Source organism: Lemur catta, chromosome 1, assembly GCF_020740605.2.
Source record: "Lemur catta isolate mLemCat1 chromosome 1, mLemCat1.pri, whole genome shotgun sequence".
NCBI classification, from domain to species: domain Eukaryota; kingdom Metazoa; phylum Chordata; class Mammalia; order Primates; family Lemuridae; genus Lemur; species Lemur catta.
In genome coordinates this window covers 71,830,342-71,851,262 of record NC_059128.1, presented here as the reverse complement: position 1 = coordinate 71,851,262, position 20,921 = coordinate 71,830,342, and positions in this window count along the sequence as shown.

Below are 20,921 nucleotides of genomic sequence, written 5' to 3'. Positions count from 1 at the left end.
AGAATTACTATAAACCTGGCTTACACAATTCTAAAAGGTGGCTAAAAGTAAACCAAGAAGAATTTACAAGGAAAAAAGCTCTGATGAAATCTAGCCTATTAGCTGAACATTACAGAAATCTGAGATGTATACTGAACTAATGATTTCTTGGCACTGTGTTTTTTGGCCCTTGTCATGGTTTTGACAATTATCACATGAATAGCAACACTTTTTTTCTTTCTGAACTCAGGGAGAAGGGGGTTTGGCGGGGGTAGGGGTGGGAAGGAGGTCCAAAGCCCAGGAAACTCCTATTTCTTTGTAATTCATGTGTACAGTTTGGCCATGTGGAAGAAAAAGAACTAAGCTGTAAGGTTCTGTTAAATGACAATATTCTTGTTTCTTCAAAGAAAAGTTGATGTAGTTTTTGAACTGCCTCTCTCATCTGAAAGGTCAGATTGCTGCCCAATTTAGTCATTTTGTCTGTTTATACATGTCTCCGTTGGGATAAGATATCAGAAAACAAAGCCCTAGATTGCAATCAATCTTGGCTTAAGTGCCAAGTCATCCAACCAATCCAAGAAGCCCTAGTGACTATCACGAGGAAAGGGAAAAGGAAGAGTTTAAACCTCCTAAACTTCTTCTCAAGAGAAAAGATAAACTACTTTTCCAAGCCTCCTTAACAAATGATAGAACTCATACCCTCTCCTTCAATTTTGTGCTGCCACCCAATTTCTCAAATTCAAATTACATGGTTTTCTAAAAATACATCCTCCATCAAACATTGTAATTTACAATAGCTATTTTTCACACAGAAATGTCTGATTTTTTAAGTTGTCTATTCAGATTGTAAATGTTCTAAAAATATTCTCCTGGAGTTATTTTTAAAACCTCATGGTATGTTGGATAATAAATATTGTTGCTCTGTTACTGGAAATATTGAAAACAACATATCCGACAAGTTAATAGGAATGAGGATTCCATTTGAGATTTTAATTAATTTTATTTTAGATAAATGTGACTTTTTCAGCATCTTAGTTTTAATGACTAAATGGGAAATTTTTTTGACATTATGTATTCTGTTCAGTTAATTATCTTATAGATTATTTGGAAAATCAAGACAGAAAAGAGTTTCCGTTTAAAAAAAAATTAAATCCAGAGACAGTCTTAATAAATCTTCTGTAAAGTAATATAGAATTATCAGTGGCCTATTCTCTACAGAATTAGTTTTTCCAAAACAAATAATAAAGCTGAGCAGTCCTACTTTTTACAACTCTGGAGACTATCTAAACAAAATGAACAGATTTATAGGGCTATTTTTAGTGTGTGTCACTTGCATTACAGTTTACATTTGCTTTCGAACCTTATTTGACATTCTTGGTAGAAAAATACAGGCAGAACACTCATTAAGATCCTTAATAAAGGACAGTCTCCATAGGGCAGTTACCAAAAAACCAAAGTTGAGGTATGTATAAGACTGTTATTTTGGACTTTACGTGATGCCGCTTCATTTTCATTTGTCTAAACAGTAAAGCCCTGAACCAAATTACAGATTTAGAGGTTCTGTTTATAAAAATCATTAGGCGTTGGTATAGTCTACTACTAATAACTGAACTGAAAGCACATTTTTGATGGTAGGAATTTTTTCGCAGCAACAGGTAAGTACTGCTATGCCTAAATAACTATTATTTTTCCATAAATCGCATATTCGCATTAAAGTGAAAATTAACTTGCTGGAGAAGTCTAGTACAATGTTGTGATTTTCTGCAAGCCGTTCTTCTATGAATAAAAAAATGCATGGAAAACCTTATGTAATGTTATGAAATATGTCATCACACATAGATTTATGGATAAAACATGTTATATTTTGAAATATAGATGCGAGGATTGAATGTTTGCATTTTGTCTAAACCAAGTTTCTCTAGCAGTTTGTTCCATGTGAGGAGAAAGGCCAGTGCTTTCCTTTGTGAAGGGGACCCAATTTCACTTGCATATACAAATAAGGAATGAAGAATTCATCTCCTTTTTTTTTTAATTCTGAAAAGATATATCAAGAGGAAAACATCAGAAAGCTAAAACCAGATATGTATTTGACCACTTTATCACAGTTTTTTCTTGTATGTAAAGGGGAACACTTTGATAAGGTTAGACTGTACAGGAAGCCTAAATTGACACCCAGTTCAATGTGTTGTGGGCTTTTATATTAATTGTGTTCATGTAAAACTCCCTAGTAAGGAAATGCCTTAGCTGTAGACATCATTTAGCTGAGCCTTATAGAGCTCAAATTCAAAGGTAAGAAAACAGACAAGAATTTTACACCAACCAGCCCTGATAAGATTATGTTTTCAAAGCAAAAACATGTCTAAAAGTGTTGTGGTGTGGAGATGTATGATTAAACACTCAGGAAAACATGCTTTCCCACAGAGCAGCCTCTTTATTTGCATGAAATAATTCTTTGGAACAACAAAAAAAGTAACTTGGCACAAACTATCGGAGCTATTAAAAGTCAGTGTACTCCATTTAAACTGAACAAGAGATTTCGATAAAATTATGGCTTCGCAGATTGCTCTCTTTGAAAAGTTGAAAAGTGAAAATGATACATTTGGGCTAATAGAGAATAATATTCATCGTAACCGCTGAAAAAATATAAATTGAGGCACTTTGGAAGGTTTCAAACAGTTTGCTACAGACATCTAAGAAAGAAGTTTTATAGCTTGATGAGTGTTTTTAACTAGTTAAAGATGTTACTACAGCTACCTTAAAGCCACATAGTAAACAAAGCCTCTGATTAAAAGATTGTCAGAGATTTTCTTTTTTTAATTCCAAGCTTTCAGTCATGCCATTTCATTGGCTTTGCAGCGTAAAGGAATTGCTTTTCTATAGTAAATTTATCAATTACTAATTAGTTTGGTGGTGAGTGCCTAATTTGGGTTTCTATACGATATCGGGCCAGTTTCAATTTCTTCTAGCACTGGTTTGTCCTGGCCTATTTAACATATGAATTAAGCTCAAATATCTTTCAAAATTCAATGCTGTAGTTATTCCTGCCAAAATAATAAAAAATAATTTATTGTTGTAATCTCGATTTATGGTTTAGTTAGGCAGAGTGAAAATATGACCTCTGTAGGAATCCCCATTGCCCCCTAAATTCCAGTTTGCTTTACAATGGGTTTGTGTGCTGGTGAAAGTTGGTGCAGCTAACACTTAATATGTCGATTTAAAAATGAGCTGCTTTTGATTTTAAAATAATATTTAAACGAGAGAAGCAAAAAAATCCTCTACAAATAGATTATTTTGCTCCCTGTAACTTTAAATAACCAAAAAAAAAAAAAAAGATAAGATAAATATATTGCAAGCAGGGACAGATGAGGCATTTTTCAAAATTAAACTGCTATGACAAGCAGTTGTAAGGCAGTCTGTTTTCTTATTTGGAGGGGGGTAATTCGGGGTATTATAATTGAAAATACATACCCACAGCAACTAAAATCTTTTTTAACAAATACACACACAATGCTTTATAATTTTGGTGATCTTTACTTTCCAACTTTGGTGGATTTATTTCCAATTTTTATGATATCACCTTATATGTTATACATTTTTGTCCCCAAAGCATTCTTCAAATGGTAGTTATGTGAATAATAGAACAAAGCATGAAAATATGACTTTTCTCCTTACTCTACTATTGAAGTAGAATATGATCATTAGCCAGGGCTGTGGTTTAGTAGCAACATTTTGAAAAACACCCTAAATATTAGTCAATGTCAAATGAATCAAGAATGGAACTATTATCATTTTCAAAAAATATATACCATTAGGAATTTTCAGCTATAAATAACTGTTATGAAGAAAATAGAAGTTTGCATCTTTAAAAAATTTGCATACTCTACCTCTTCAGAATGTTAAACAGATTCAATACTCAACTTGGATTTGTGAAGATCGTGATTAAGAAACCGTTCGTGATTATAATAAAGTCACATGATTTACCCTAAATTTAGAAGTTGATGATGCAAAATAGACACTACTGTGGCTTAAAGTGTTTCTCTCTCTCTTTTACAATTTGAAAAAGTGTTTCTGTATCAGTTTCCTCACTGTCTGCAAAGATGCCTCACTTCTGAAGTAAAGTTTACTTTATCCAAATTTCTTCTACTGTTTTTACTTTGTTTCTCAAGTCTGAGATAAAGAATTTTTTCTTAAGCATTGATTTTTTTTTACCTTCTTGTGGTTAATAAGAATTTATCATTTAGAGGTCCTTCGGGTTGAAATGCATATAAAAATCATTTTTGATTTCCAAAAACTATTTACAGTGAAAGCAGAAGGAATTTCAATCATCTCATCATGTAGTTTATATATCTAGGTATACTTTTAATTAAACACCGGTCTATAAATAAGCAAATAATAGAAGTTAGCAGAGAAGCAGTTGATCTAAATCATGACAGTTGCTCATTTATCTCTGTCCTAACTAGACAATAGGAAATGACACTATGCTCTTGTTTTCTATGCATTAAGATTTCCTTCTTAAACAAATGCAATTGAGGTGGTTTGTTTTCCGACAGCCCTGCACACACTGCCAGTGGCCAGAGTTTTGTCTCGTCTTCATCCAGAGGAGGATTAATCTTGGTGATGCTGCAAACAAAATGTATGTCTGAGGTCAAAGTTCAGACTGCCTTTTGGGATCTGCATTACATTAATGTCATTTTTGGGTTCCTGACGTTAATCAAAACCAACACCATAAAGCGTCACTTAGCTAATTTGTGTATTATTGTCAATGTTACCATTAATTATGCGATTGTGAGGAAAAAGAGGATTAATGAGATGTCACAGGTAATTTACAATGATCAGGCTCCCCAGGACATTAAGAAAACACTAGCTGGGTAAGATTACCATGCAATTTTAATAGTATGCAAGAAGCAAAAGTCTTTGTTGAGGCACCACACTAATATGGTCCATCATTATCAAAATCCCTCTTCACTAGATTAATTCCTAACTTTTAAATACCTCACTGAAATTAAATATTTGTTTTCCTTAAAACATTAGGCCTTGATGTATTAATTGTGAGACTTTTTTTGAGGTGATTCTCCAAGTTCTGAGGATAGGCTATTGTTTCTCTTAAAAGGTAGGCAGAGTCACATAGCATTAATTCTTTACCATGCTCCATGAACTTGAGTTCATATTTAATATCCCTATGACATCATTTTAGGTGATTTGGGTGGCTGTATTTAAATAAGTCCAATAAAAATTTCTCTTATATCATTATATTTTCTCCACCTAGTCCACACTGACAGCCATGTACATAAAAGGCTTTTGCTTTCTCTCATCCCATTTCTGGAATGCATTCAGTGAGGAGGGACAGAACATCCTCGTGTAAGAATTACATCAGCATGATACACTGGGTCTAAAAGCACTGAAGTGTGGTCCTGTGGTCTAAAAGGCCATGTAGAAACAGGAGGGCTGGGCCTCCGCTTCCCTTTCTTGCCCAATCACTGTGCAGTGTAGTGAGTCAAGGATCTGTTCAGAGAACAATTTGGAGCTGCCGGGGGAAATCAGAGAGTGGTTGGTTCAGTCTGTGATTGGAAAATCAAAACCTGATAGCAGTGATCACTAAGAACCTGAGAGCCTAGTAGCAGAGGTTCTGAGAGCCCAGTCAAGTGAGGAGCTAGAGCTAGAGACCAGGGAGTACTTTGAAAGAATCAGGAGACAGGAAGATGGAAATTATTGAGAAAGCAGTGGACTAAATCTGTGACATTTATTTGTTTAACAGATATTTGTCCATTTCTCGTCAGGCACTAGGTATCAAGACAAGGGTAGGGACACAGTGGGGAGCAAAATCAGACGTAATCCCATGGAATTCAGTGCTCAGAGCCTTGGTAGCTCAATTAGCTTGCTTTCTGTACCGTAGGATGGAAAGTAGACGGAAATTATAGAAGGCTGCGTAGAAAGAGCCCATTTAGGGGAGACCACTTGCTATTTTAATTTGAAATTTTATTAACTCATTTTGGTTTTGTCCTAGCCTTATTTTTATTTAGTTGAGAAATTATATAATAAAAATACAGAATTATGTATTTGCTCTCATACACATATGTGCAATCCAGGTTTAAATTTCAGCTCTGGGAAAACTTGAACAAGTTATTTAACCTCTTTTATGTGTCAGTATCTTCATCTGTGAAATGGAGATAATAAAACTTACCCACATATAGTCATGAAAATTAAATGAAATAATGAATGTAAATTACTCAGCACAGGACTCAGCACATAATTAAGGGTTTAATAAGTCAGTGGTTTTCAGCCTTAAATTTGTATTAGGAACACCATGGAACTTCAGAAAATACAGCTGCCTGGGCCATACTCCAAACCTATTGAATCTGAATACCTGGGTATAATCTCAATGTGTAGCCTAGATGAAAATTACTGCAATAGAGATTAAATATTTATCATTTATTATTAGGAATTATTGTTAACATTAATATTGCAATGAAACATCTAAAACATTTTTAATCTGATGCCATAGCCCAGAGGCTATATATGTGGGGTCTTGAATTTTATCAGGTTCTTTATGTGTGATTATAATCTTTGGGGCCTTATGATTTGAATTGGGGTATCTAAAATCTATCAAATAATGTTATATTGCAATTACTATTTGTGTGCATATGTGTGTACATGTACAGATCTATTTCCCTGGGGTGAGTGCAGAAGTTTGAGATGGCTGGTGTTATATGAAAGCTGTTTTTAAGAAAAATTGTTCATGTACTAGAATAAGGTCAAACCACAAGTGAGCTGAACTTCACCATCTATTAACAAACGAAAATAAAACATTTATTACATTGTCCACTCTCGCTTTTTTATATTTATGGTATATTCCAAGGAGATTTCCCTGTTGGGATAAAATTTCACAAGCAGAGAGGGGAAAAGAGGGAGAAGTTTAAATAAAAATGTTTTATTATTGCTTGGCATTGTTGGGGCTGACCATATAGATTGTGGAAATAATATAGTTTATTTCTTTTTTTTTTTATTGGCTCTACAAAGTAATAGCTTAGCATAGCTATTAGTTTATCTTGTAACTAACCTTTGCACTACTTTCTGAGTTGGTTGTTTTCCAGAAAGCAGTGTGGTCAATAATATAAACACTGAAAGATTTTTAATAGCATTAAGTGCACTGAAAGAGAAGACTTTACAGAGAAGATCTGCTTTTTCTCTGGTCTATGACATTTTATGGATTTGAAATTTCCTACTTTGTTATCATGGTCCTTGTAGTGACAAAATCCCTGCTCCAACTAAAATTAAGGATCTATCCATGTATAGACTTTATCCATGTTCTGAAATTAAATGGTCAATGTGCTTTTATCTATTCACCATATTCACAGAGTATGAAGAAAAAGATTTATCAAAACATCCTGGACCAAAAGAAGTTTATCGAGGGATTAGATATTATACATAAAGATCTAGTCTTTTGTTATTTTTTAATGTGAATGATGATATGTGGAACTGTATGTAAGATCCATTGAAATTATTATTCAAGACACCAGAAATATGTATATATTCCTAAGTTTTATATAAATGCATTGTAGTGATCAAAAGCCAGGATTGCCAACATATGTAAGTAAGGAGTAGAAAATGTTGCTCAGGTGACCACAAAAATTCCTCTTCAACATAATCATGCAAAACCTTCTCTAAGATTATTAAGCTGCTATTTTGATGTCAAAGAAAGCTGGTATTTATTATAGCATTTCTATCTTTTCAACTGCTGGCCAAAACATCCTGGTAACCTTCAGGATTACTATGGTCCTATATTGTCAATTAAGCACCACCAAACCCACAATGTACTTATGGAGTATAAAGCCACACATGGTCAACATTTCCAAAAGAAGAATCCTCCTAACACCAACAGGCACCAAGAAAAGTGGTATCCTCATGTTAAATTCCTTTGAAAAATAATGCATTTATATTTTCCTCTTTGAGACTAACAATGTGCATTGACTTATTAAATATTCCTATTATAAATAAATATTTTTGACTTTGAAAGTTATTTCTGCCAGTAAAACATTAATATCCCTTGGAATTTCTCCTCCATGGAACACACTCCAGGGGACATGGCAGTAGATATTTTCTGGCTCCACCAGTTGGTCCAAGTGCAGCCCAGTAGGAGATGGGGATTATTAGGAAGTATGTCCAATCAAGCCAGCTTGATGCAGAGTAAACAGGGAAAACCCAGGGCCATAGTTTGTATATCAGTGCTGATTGTGAGGTCTGCAGCATTAGATGATGGCCAAAATGGGAGAGTAAATAATGTGAAAAAATTAGAAGTATTGAAGAGAACATAGAATTAAGTGTGAGAAACAGGAGTAGGCCAATTAAACTGCAAGAGAGTGCTTGAGGTCCTTTTTGATGTGCTGTCTGTTGCAAGCTGTAGAGGTGGGGTGGAGGAAACCTTTAAAACTTAGATGATAGACCCTCAATGCACAAAGATTGAAGGAAAACATAGGAAATAGTATCACGATCTGTACCTCCTCTCCAGTATTTCACATTTTGGTAGACTGAGGCTGTAGTATAATCTGAGTAAGTTAGATGACTCTGAGAAGTTCTCTGACAAATTTTGATGGCATGATTGGGGATCTTAAATGGGTGGTGCTTCTGTTGCTCTGTCTAAAGAATAAATAGTAAGACTGGTGTTAGTCAACTGGTCTATTGAGTCATGGTCAGGGGATAATAAAGGACATGGAAACCTTTTGCAAAATATGCCAACCAGAAAACTTTATCTCCATAGATTAAGGAATAGCAATGAAAATAATCTAAATGGCTATCCATAAACTTCTATTATAGTGGGAACAATGTTGTTGAAGCTTATATCCCAGGGTTATTGGAGATTTCAACCACTTTGGCCAAAAGCATGTATTCATTGAGACTGGTAGATGAAGAATGGCTCCCAAACAATAATATACATTATTGGTTCCTCCACTGTGAGGAAAAGGTCTGAGTTTAAGGACATAGTTTCCTTAAACTCAGTTTAAGGAATCTAACATCCCTAGCACATAATAGGCAAAAGCTCAATAAATGTTTGTCAGGTGAATGAATATTCAACTTGTAAGGTGACATGAAGTAATACACCTATAAGCAAGAGGGGCAAAACAAATGTATTTAGAATATTCTGAGACTCTGTTTTTAACCACGTAACAAAATCATGATGACTGGGTATACGTGAAATCAGACAGGTCAGCTTGTTAGCATAATGTGCATTTGTTAAAAAATTGAATATCCTTTTTTTTAATACAACTGACATGGATTCTGGGAGACAGAAGCAATATAAGATCCTATAAATAGTGACCATAACAACAAATTAAAGAGTAACCTTAATGAGTCCACAATATGATAAAGACCATTTTTTCACCTGTTGGTCTTTTTCATATACACACAATTTGATTAGTTCCATCTTTAAAAATGAAAAACACCAAAGAAGCAAGTATATCCATATCCTTCATGCTTTAAGATGGCCCATCTGCTGGTAGGGATGAAAAGACTTTCAAATGTACACATTCCCTTTTTGACTATGCAGTCCGTCCATACAGAAATCTCTTTCTGTATCTCAGAACGCTATGAGTAAGTAGGTGAACTGTGCTGGAAAGATTTCACCTGTGAACTACATTCAAATGGAGGCAAAGATACCAAAACACTAATATATAAAAAGTGGTGCAGAAAAATATATATAAGACCCTCAGACATTTTCTCCATCTTTGAGGAGCTAAAGTCACTGGGCTTCTCTTACTTATCCTGTGTAACTTCTCCTCTACTTTTTTTTTTTTTTTTTTGACACAGGGTGTTCTCTGTTGTTGCATTGGCTAGAGTGCAGTGGAGTGATCCTAGCTCACAGCAACATCAAATTCCCAGGCTCAAACCATCATTCTGCCTCAGGCTCCTGAGTAGCTGGGACTACAGGCGTGCACCACTACGTCCAGCTTGGGAACCCATCTACGCCAAGCCTGGATTTCTAACCCCAGGACCAGTGACATAATAATGTTGTTTTAAGCCACTAAGTTTTGTTTTGGGATAAATTTGTATGCAGCCATGGATAATGAATACAAATTTTGGTACCTAAAGGTAAGATGCTGCCGTGACTGGATAGTGGGTCAAGGCTGGAAGGATTTTGAGGAGTGTGTTAGCGAAAGCCTAAATTTCCTTGAAGATCCAGAACAATTTTATCAACATCTTCTATAAATTAGGACTAACAAGAAAGCATTAACAATAAGCTCTTGAGTTACATTTGATAGTGTTCTCACAAAAATGCCTTAAATATTGTGGATACCCAGGCTAGTGAATATCTGTAATTTAACACAGTGGTAGCCTTTTATATGTGTAATTTCCATCTTCTCAGACACATAATGTGTACCACACACAGTGGATGTGTATGGTGATTTTATGTGGAACAGGATGCTCTTCTACAGCTTTTTATGAGGTTCTGAATTCTCCCATTAACTTTTTATGGGTATCTGGCTCGAATCTATGCCTGTGAATAAATGATCACACTCTCTTTTTTGTCTTATGGAAGCAATGCATGACCATCCCACTTCAAACTTTGGTTCCGTTTGCTAAGTAATTTTCTATTATAAATATATTCTTAGGTTGTGGATAACTTTCTCTGGTTTTAGCACAAACAGAAGGTCCCTTTTGCAAAGCATTGAACTAAATCTATTTAGTGTTTTTGCTTTATATAAGTGGGAAAAAAACTTGTTACCTACCCTTAAGGAATTCTTGCTCATGGGTAGTGGAGAAAGGAATGCTAATGGTTTAAGTGCCTGAAGACATCTGAGTCAAGACAGCTAAAAGTACAATATTGTGGTATATAGGTACCTGACAATATGTAAAACATTTAATTATATTTACTTTAACCAATACCACCTATATCCATATCTATCTATCTATCTCTGTGTCTACATATTCACAGCATCCAGTTCTCATTTCATTGCACTAGGTAAAAAGAAAATGCAAGTCCAATCAATCTATGTTTTAAAATAATGTTTTATCTAAATTTGGATCTATTTACATAAAGCGTATCTATTTGGTATTTAGTATGACCTCTCCTTTTCCATGTAGCTTGAGAAACAGGATATTTATAAACCCTTCAATTAAGGGCCAATGAAAAAAAGAGATAAATATGGGAAAATGTATTTGGTTCCACTGGCATGTGATTATTTAACAAAATTCAAGTGATTTAGTAGTAATATGGTCCAGCCTCCTAGAATCAATGACTTTAGCCTCTATCACCACCCAGGATTTGTATACATACTTAAAAAATTACCTTTTTCAATGAAAATTACATGGCAAATCTTACATGTAAGTGAGGTAGAGTGCTCTTTAGGTGGTGCACTTTGAAGAAAAGTCTCTCTAATGAGAAATATCTTTCTCCATGTCATGACACGGAGTTCCAAATTCCAAATATTCACGTAAACCTTAAGGATTTTTCAAGAAGTTATACATTTCAACCAGGTTAAGCCATCACTCTAAGAGGAGTTAGCCAGTAGCTGGTGGCTGGTTTGTTCCTAGGGATTAATTAGTCTATTTGAGTAATTGCTACTCATTGTTAGGCAGCAGCAGAAGGGTCTCAGGCAACAGGGCACAGACTAGATGGGGTTGATGGTAGTGTTTAGAACTAACAAACTGTATTTAGGGTAACTGAGGGTAGTGATTCCTCTACCCCCACTGCCCATATAGATGAGAGCCCTGAAAATCTAGGAATAGGGTAATAAAGGGGAGCAAGGTGATACCAAAAAAATGGCATGGCAAGGTCTTGAAGGCACATTTTATTTTTATCAATCTTGCCTAGGACTGACATTTGTTACATTTTTAATTTTTTTTGTTAAATATAAACAATTCATTGACAAAAACTGTATAATAAATTTCTATGCAGGGATAGGTCCTATTTTCCTAATAACCTATTCTAATGAAGAAATGTTATTTTTTGGAATGATTCTGATGATAGTTTTTAAGCGTATATTCTATGATTTCACTTTTCAAGTATTTATAATATCTTAGAGGATATCAGGTGCATAAAGTTGGATACCCATAATTCTTGGTCATCATTAGCCCACTTACGGCCCTCTAAATACATTCATTCACTCATTCCTGCAGTGAGCTAGACAGTCAGCGTGAATCTACTATTCAACACAAAAGTTGAGGCCAGTTGAGGCCTTGACAGTAACTACCATCTGACTGTGTGGTCTTCTCTGTCTCTCCACTGGTCTTTTCCTACCTAACACAATCAGTAACCCATGTCCTGTGTTCAGTGTTCTCTTGTGTTGCTTCTTATTTCATTCCATCTAACCATATTTCTAAAAAGCACACGCCTAGGCCAGTGTGGTGACTCATGCCTATAATCCTAGCACTTGGGGAGGCCAAGGTGGGAGGATTGCTAGAGCCTAGGAGTTCGAGGTTGCAGTGAACTATGATGATTCCACTGTACTCTAGCCCTGGCAACAAAGTGAGACCCTGTCTCAAAAAAAAAAAAAAAAGCACATATCTATATTTTATTTGGTTCTTTTTAACTTTTAAAAGGAATCATGCTTTACGTAGTCATTTGTGACTTATTTTTTCATTTAATGTAAAATGTTTAAGATATCCATATTGTGTTGTGAATATGCATACTGTAAATTCACTCATTTTGATTGTTGTATAATATTTTGTAGAATTTTTTTATAGCTAACTCAATAATCTCCCTTTTCTTTCCTCTTTGCCTCTTCTCCTTATCTCTGCTCTCTTTTTCCTTTTCTCCCTGGTCCCTCCTGTTAGTCTCGTTCCCACTCCTGTATTCAGGACTCGTAATTGCAGGTACCTCCTACACATTTCCACCTGCAAGTACTGCAGGCACCTTCAACTCTATTTTTAAAGTAGATTTTTCTCCTTGTATTGCTTCTTTCCCCACAACTCCCTATCAGAGGACCCTGGGAAAAATGTTAGCATTCTAAAAAAGAGTTTGAAAATAACTGTCTGAAGCAGGAAACAGATGTATGCAAGTATTAGGATTCTCTTTAGAGTTTACTTCAGTGATTCTTAAACTTCAGTGTGTCTCAGAATCACCCAGGGGGCTTGTTAAACCACAGATTTTTGGACCACCCTCCCAGAGTTTCTGATTTGTTAAGTATGGGGTAGAGATTGATAATTTGCATTTCTAACAAGTTCCCAGGTGATGCTGATGCTGCTGGTCTGGGAACTACACTTAGAGACCTATGGTTACATTAAAAAAAATTTTTTTGAAGTGTATCATGCCCCAAACCTTACGTTAGTCTCCCAGGATAAAGCACCTTTAGGGGTGGGTTTGGAAGATAATGTCCTATGTGCCCATGGTCAGTAATCTGGCTAGTAATACAGTAATCTTTCAACTATGCGGGGGGAAAAATGTTGATTCTTCCCTTAAATTCTATGTGCAAGTTTAAATTAATACTTGCCTTTCTTACACACTAGCTGAGGGTATTTCCTGAAATTCAAAAATGAACAAGTTTTAAGGTAGTTTCATTTCTTTTCATATGTTTGTTGAATGTATTCTGATTATATTCTTTAAATTCTACTTACTGGTATACCTCACTTTACCCAACAGATAGGACTTTAATAGATTGCATGTAGGCCACAGTTTTGTATATCAAATAATATTTTAAGTGAATTAAGGGGAGCACCTATTTTTTTAAAAAAAACCTTGTCAAAAAATTCCTTTGGATTGTGCATAATTATCCTCCAATTTATATCCTCTGGGGATTTAGGATTCTCTCTACGATGTTTTCTTGAATGAGAGCATGCATACTCAAGAGATACTGAACTATCTTATAGCAGCAGCAGCAAGACAAGTGTTGTAAGAGAAATAATAACTTCTCTTAGATATCCGTGTGCAATTTTAATGGCAAAAGTTGTACATTTTCATTGTATGTCATGCACAACTTCATGCCTGCCTATCTTTTTCCAGCTCATAAATGCTATTGATTTGCATATGTTAGGCTGCCACAATATCCCTATAAACCTCTCTTCGTAGAAGAAACACAGCTTCCATCAAAACAAGTCTTTAAAAATATTTACCAAGCTGTAATAAACAACATTCCTCAAATGTGCTGTATATAAAAAAATAACTTCTTTTTTTTTTTTTTTTTTTTTTTGAGACAGAGTCTCACTTTGTTGCCCGGGCTAGAGTGAGTGCCGTGGCATCAGCCTAGCTCACAGCAACCTCAGACTCCTGGGCTTAAGCGATCCTACTGCCTCAGCCTCCCGAGTAGCTGGGACTACAGGCATGAGCCACCATGCCCGGCTAATTTTTTTGTATATATATTTTTAGTTGGCCAGATAATTTCTTTCTATTTTTAGTAGAGACGGGGTCTCACTCTTGCTCAGGCTGGTCTCGAACTCCTGACCTCGAGCGATCCACCCGCCTCGGCCTCCCAGAGCTAGGATTACAGGCATGAGCCACCGCGCCCGGCCAAAAAATAACTTCTTGAGGGGCAACACCAGTTTTATTTTTACTCATTAGGCACTGAACCTTTGCCAACACTAGTAAATGATGTGGTCAATGGAGCTCATGAAAATAAAGCTTTTTTCTTTTTCTTTTCTTTTTTGCTTTACATGTGAAGAGATGATCTATATTATCCTCCCTGGTTATTCAAATAGATAAAAATATCATCTTTTCGAAAAACTGTTCCCAGCAGACAAGGAGATATTTATATTCAGCACTGTGAATAAGGATATATAGTTAAGTGAATGGAAATGTACCAGATCAAATTATATTGCCTTTAGCAAATAATAGCAGATTTAGCCCCCTTGATGCTGACCAGGCTGTTCAATACATTTATTAACTTGTGTTATTTAAAGTAAGAGTTCAAATAGCATAGTAAAAATTTTGGCTGGACTAGGAAGTGGGTTCCTTCTGCACCAGGGCTGGGGACAACTTGGAAACGTGAGCAATGCACCTGTGGGCTCGGGGGGACGGTGAGCCCACATGAATCTACTGACAGCAATGGGACATTGGCTGTGTTTGGGAAACCCACCTGCTGACTGATCCACTCCATGAAAGCAAACTAAATCAAGACAAGTCTGAACAGCAGGAGGAAATTTAATGGTAATTAAGGGCAAATCATTGAAATAACCATAAATGAAAAATTTCTGATGATTTGCTTGACATTAATACACACTATTTTAGTTAATGGGTGCCTTAAAAATTCTTCATCTCTTTTCATTACCCTTAAAAATATTTCAATTGTCCCTGTGCATTTTCCCCATCTGTTTCTTTCTTGCATGTCTTTTCTTCAGTCTCATTTTTCTCTCTTTTCTCTTTCTTTACCACAGTGTCCTTTCATGTTTTGACTTTCTTCTTTTCTTTTCTTTCTGGCTCCCTCTCTGTACCTTTTCCTATTTATTCAGTTGATTTTTATTTATGCCAAGCATTGCCTGGGTACTGAACGGATAGATAAACGACATGCTGGCTTCCATGAGGAGTAACGAGAAAATCCACAGTAGTAGTGGAGACGCTATAAAAGAGCTAGAGGACTGATATTGTAATTTGGCTTTAAGCACGTGGCAGATTAGCCGGCATAACCTCCTAACTCTATTCGCCCTTTCACAAAGCAACCTTCACCATTTACCTGCACAATCGTCTCCTAAGGCCTCTTCTTCATCTTCCCTACCTGTCCATGCTTCCCACAGCTGTCAGCATTCTTATCAGATTTCTCATCAGCTTAAAATCCTTAATTTCAATCAATCAATTCATTTGTTCATTCAAATATTTACCCAGGGATGAATGTACAGTCATGCATCGTTTAACGATGGGAATAGGTTCTGAGAAATGCTGTCACTAGGTGATTTTGTTGTGCAAACATCATAGATACAGAGTGTACTTACACAGACCTAGATGGTGAGCCTACTAAACACCTAGATGGTCCAGCCTGTTGCTCCTGGGCTACAAACATGTACAGCACGTTACTGTACTGACACTGTAGGCAGTTGTAACACAATGGTAAGTATTTGTGTATCTAAATGTATCTAAACATAGAGACAGTGCAGTAAAAATAAGGTATAAAAGATGAAAAATGGTATAGGGCACTTACCATGAAAGGAACTTGCAGGGCTGAGAAGTTTCTCTGGGTGAGTCAGTGAGTGGTGAGTGAATGTGAAGGCCTAGGACATTACTGTGCACCACTGCAGACTTTATCAATACTGTACACTGGCCACACTAGATTTATTAAAAACTTTTCTTTTTTCAGTAATTAATCTTAGCTTACTATAACATTTTTACTTTATAAACTTTTAAATTTTTTAAATTTTTTGACTCTTTGCAGTAACACTTAGCTTAAAACACAAACGCATTGTACAGCTGTACAAAAATATTTTCTTTATTTACATGCTCAGTTTATAAGCTTTTTTCTATTTGATTTTTTTTCTTTTTTAAACTTTTTTGTTAAAAACTAAGACACAAACACACACATTAATCTAGGCTTACACATGGTTAAGATCATTAATATCACTGTCTTCCACCTCCACATCTTGTCCCACTGGAAGGTCTTCAGGGGCAATAACATGCATGGAGCTGTCATCCCCTACATTATAATGCTTTCTTCTGAAATATCTTTTGAAGGCCCTGCCTGATGCTGTTTTACAGTTAACTTTTTTTTTTAGAAGCAGAAGGAATACACTCTAAAATAACGATACAAAGTATAGCAAATACATAGACCACTAACAGTCATTTATTATCATTATCAAGTATTAGGTATTGTGCATAATTATATGTGCTGTACTTTTATACAGCACATATAAACCTGTTGTGACAGCCCAGTGGGTTTGCTTACACCAGCATCACCACAAACACGAGTAATTCCTTGTTCTATAACATTAGGCTGGCTACTATGTCATTAGGAGATCGGAATTTTATAGCTCAGTTATAATTTTATGGGACCACCATCATATATGTGTTCCGTCCTTGACCAAGCCATTGTTATGCAGTACATAGCTATATTTGGATGTTTTCTCCCCAGTTTTTTTCCTGTGGATAAATTTTATAATTTATTGTATCATTTTAAAGGTTAAAAAGTCTCTACTCCAGAGATTTGATAAATTTTAGTTTATATTTCCTTTTTTATGGTTTATTTCTCTTATTTTTAAATTTTATAATTTTTTGAGTAATATCCAATCTTTATCTATAACTGAAATATATTTTGGATCTAAATTTACTATCATCTCCAAATAGCTAAACAATAATCTCTAAAATAGATATTGAATTTTTCTTCATTGGACATTACGCTAGATTCTTCAAGTGAGTTGCTTGGAATCTTCATGAAGCCAGGCAAGATAGGTATTTTCATGTCTATTTTATAGACGAGAAACCTGAAACTCTGAGAAGCTAAATCACTCTTCAAAGACCAAACAAGTTGTAGTGATAAAATGGAACTCAAATTTTGTGCTAATGTATTTATGGTCTCAGTACACTAGGAGGTCTAAATGTAGAAACAGTCTTCTCTCTTTATTTCTTTTCAAAGCTTTATTTTTGATTCTTGCCTGATCTTTGCTTCTGATCAACATTAGAGAGACTTTGTTGTTTTTAAAAATATCACAATACAATTCTGATGAGATTTTATATAATATGTATTTGTGAATTAATTTGGAAAAGATGGTTTTTTTAAATTATATGCTATCATCTATCCAGGAATATAGTTTCAAAAAATATATTTCGGTAAATTTTTAATAGTTTTCCTCACTTAGCTCTCATGTATTTCTTAATAAAGCTGTTAATTATTATGGTCTGAATGTTTGTGCCCTCCCCAAATTCATATGTTGAAACTCTAACCCTCCATGTGATGGTATTTGGAAGTGGAGCCTTTTGTGGAAGGTGATTGGATCAGAAAGGTAGAGCCCTCATCAATGGAATTAGTGCCCTTTATAGGCCTTAGAGAGCTGCCTTGTCCTTCCACCATGTGAAGACACAGCAAGAAGGCACCATCTAGAACCAGGAAATGGGCCCTCACCAGGCATTGAATCTGCTGGAACCTTGATGTTGGACTTCTCAGCCTCCAGAAGGTAAGAAATAAATTGTTGTTGTCTATAAGCTTCCCAGTTTACGGTATTTTAGACAGCCCTAAGGACTAAGAGTAATTTTTTTGTCATTATTGCAAAGGATACATTTTTTTTTATTATACCTTCTAACTAGTTATTGCTTACCTATGAGAAGATACCAACTTTTAAAATACTCTCATATACATGGTGAAGTTTTATGGAACAAGTGTTGCAGTGTCTGCAGCTTTCCCTCAAATGCCTTAGCCAAAAAATTTTTAAAAAGAGAGAGAAAAATATACAAACATATAGACATATGGATAAAATGAGAGAAAAAGCAAATGTGGCAAAATTTTAACAATTGATGAATCTTGGTTTTAAAAAATGCAGCTGTTCATTATACTATTCTTCCAACTCTTTTGTAGGTGTAAAAGTTTCCAAAATAAACAGCTGGAAAAAATGAGCTTATTTTTCATCATTTTATTGAGCTCTCTTTAATTCTAACATTTTTGTGTTGATTCCTTGTGTAGTAAGGTTCTAGGTATACAAAAATATCACTTGTAAATTATCGTAAATTTATGTTTTCTAATACTAACATCTCTTATTACTGCTTTATATCTTCTTGAAATTAGCCAAAATTTCAAGAACAATGTTAAGTGAAAACACCAGATATAATTTTGGTGTTAACCTTGCCACGTTTAATTGACTCTAAATTTAGTTTCTTTTTTTAGGTGTAAGATTCATATCTCTCTCTCTTTTTATCATTATTATTATTTATTTTATTAAGGAACTTTCTATTCTTTGTTCCCAATAAATTTTCCTTCAGCATGACTGATGAATTTTATTAATGTATTGAATAGAATATTCTTTTCTAATATTACTAATATTTAATTTTTACTAGTTTCTCACACCAGAAACTAGTAAATGTTTCTAGCAAAATTCCAGGGACATGGTAAATGCACAATAAATATCTGTTAAATGAAAGAGAAGCAAGAATTAGAGAAAGATTACAATGAAGAACGGAAGGATCAAAAATAATCTGCGTTATTTTTACTCTTGATGCTGCCATAGATCAATCTTGATGTTTCTCTGATCCTATGCTAATGTATATTATATTGTGACCCTAAAAGTAAGCAGTTGTGTTGTGAAGAGAAACTCAGTGTCATTGTGTTGTAGATACTATTAGCAGTTCTGGGAGAGGCAATTCAAGCCTCAAAAGCATCACCATTGTTAAGATGAATATTGTTCGTTTAATCACAGTGATGATGGGAATGACTATGTCTTCCATAAAAATATTTTAAATGTCTTAAGATGTTTCTCAATATCTTCTCAACAGTTTTTTTGTTTGCTTCATGACAGACTGAAAGGCAGTGAGCTACAGGGAGCTAAAGGTAGCAGAGTAAACGAGAAAGAGCTTGAACTTTGAAGCTGGAGCCTGGCTGTGCCACTGACTTCCTATAAGGCCCTGGGGAAGGCCTCTGAGCTTCTTCTACTCCTAATCACTTCATAGGATTTTGTGAGAATAAAAGTAATGATAACTGTGTAAATGCTGATACATAGTAGGTACTCAACACATGTTAGTTTCTTGCTGTAACTTTTTTCTTTTCTTCATATATAGCTTTTCCCACTGAGTGTAAATGTTTGTTGACTCTGTTTTGGATAAGAAGGACATCATTACAGTTGAAAAAATTGGCAAATAAAGGAGTTGCCTTTTCTTCTTTTTTTCTGTTTTGAGACACGGTTTCATTCTGTTGCCCAGGCTGGAGATCATAGCTCACTGTAACCTGAGTAGCTGGAAACTACAGGCGTGGGCCACCATGGCCAGGCTAATTTTTAAATTTTTTGTAGCGATGGGGTCTTAGTATCTTGCCCAGGCTGGTCTCAAACTGGGCTCAAATGATCCTCCTGCCTCAGCCTCCCAAAGTGCTGGGATTACAGGCATGAGCCACTGTGCAGGCCTCTGCCTTTGTTTTGCATAACTTTAGTCTTTCTTGTCATCCAAAAAGAGTCTGTAAATAATGTCTCCAATGGTTTTTTAGTGGTTTTCACCTACTTTCTCAATTTAATAAACTATTTAAAATGAGCTTTAATATTGATTAGTAGCTTTAACATTGATTATCCAAGCCAAATTACTTTTTCCCTTTTAACATATTTTTCATAATATACTGTATGGGAGAAATTTATAAGAAACCTTAAATTCTAGATAATAAACTAAAGAAAAATTAAAACTGACAAATTAAAATTAGAAATAATGATGGGGAAAATTACATAGGTCTTGTAACATGCTGGATAAGGAGGCTATGGTTCCAAGTATCAGAAAAGTAAGAAAGATCTCCTTTAATTTTGTGAATCTTGCTTATCCATCAAAAGAAAAGATGAATAATTCTTTAAAAAGTTTTTTTGGTAGTTCTATGAAAGAGAAGAAATAATATTTTAGTGATAAGCTAACATTTAAAGTCTAATTTCACTTAACATTTTTTCTGCTACAGGAAGAATTATATTTTTTGAGAATACAATCTATCCATTGAAACATTTATGTTGTTAAACAGTGGAACAAAACAATGCTGCCATTATAAAGTATTCAGAACTGAGAGATGAGAGTTGATTCTTTTGGCAAACATGTACTTTGATAAGACTTGCCTGTCAACCCACAAGTAAAGCTCAATGAATGCAAGACAATGTACTATTGACCATAAAAGCTTTAAGATGCTGTAAATATTTTGGACATTATATTCCATCCGTCCATCCAGTCACCCACCCACCCATCCATGCAACTTCCCACACTCCATTTAGAAAACAAATTACCTAACGCTAATTTTCTATGCTTTTATTTTTATAACAATAAACCTGATTTTCTAGTCGAAGTCATTATTATTTTTTTCTATTTAGAAACATACATGAAATATAGAGTAAGCTCCCTAGTAAGTGCTAAGTATTGTATGAATAAA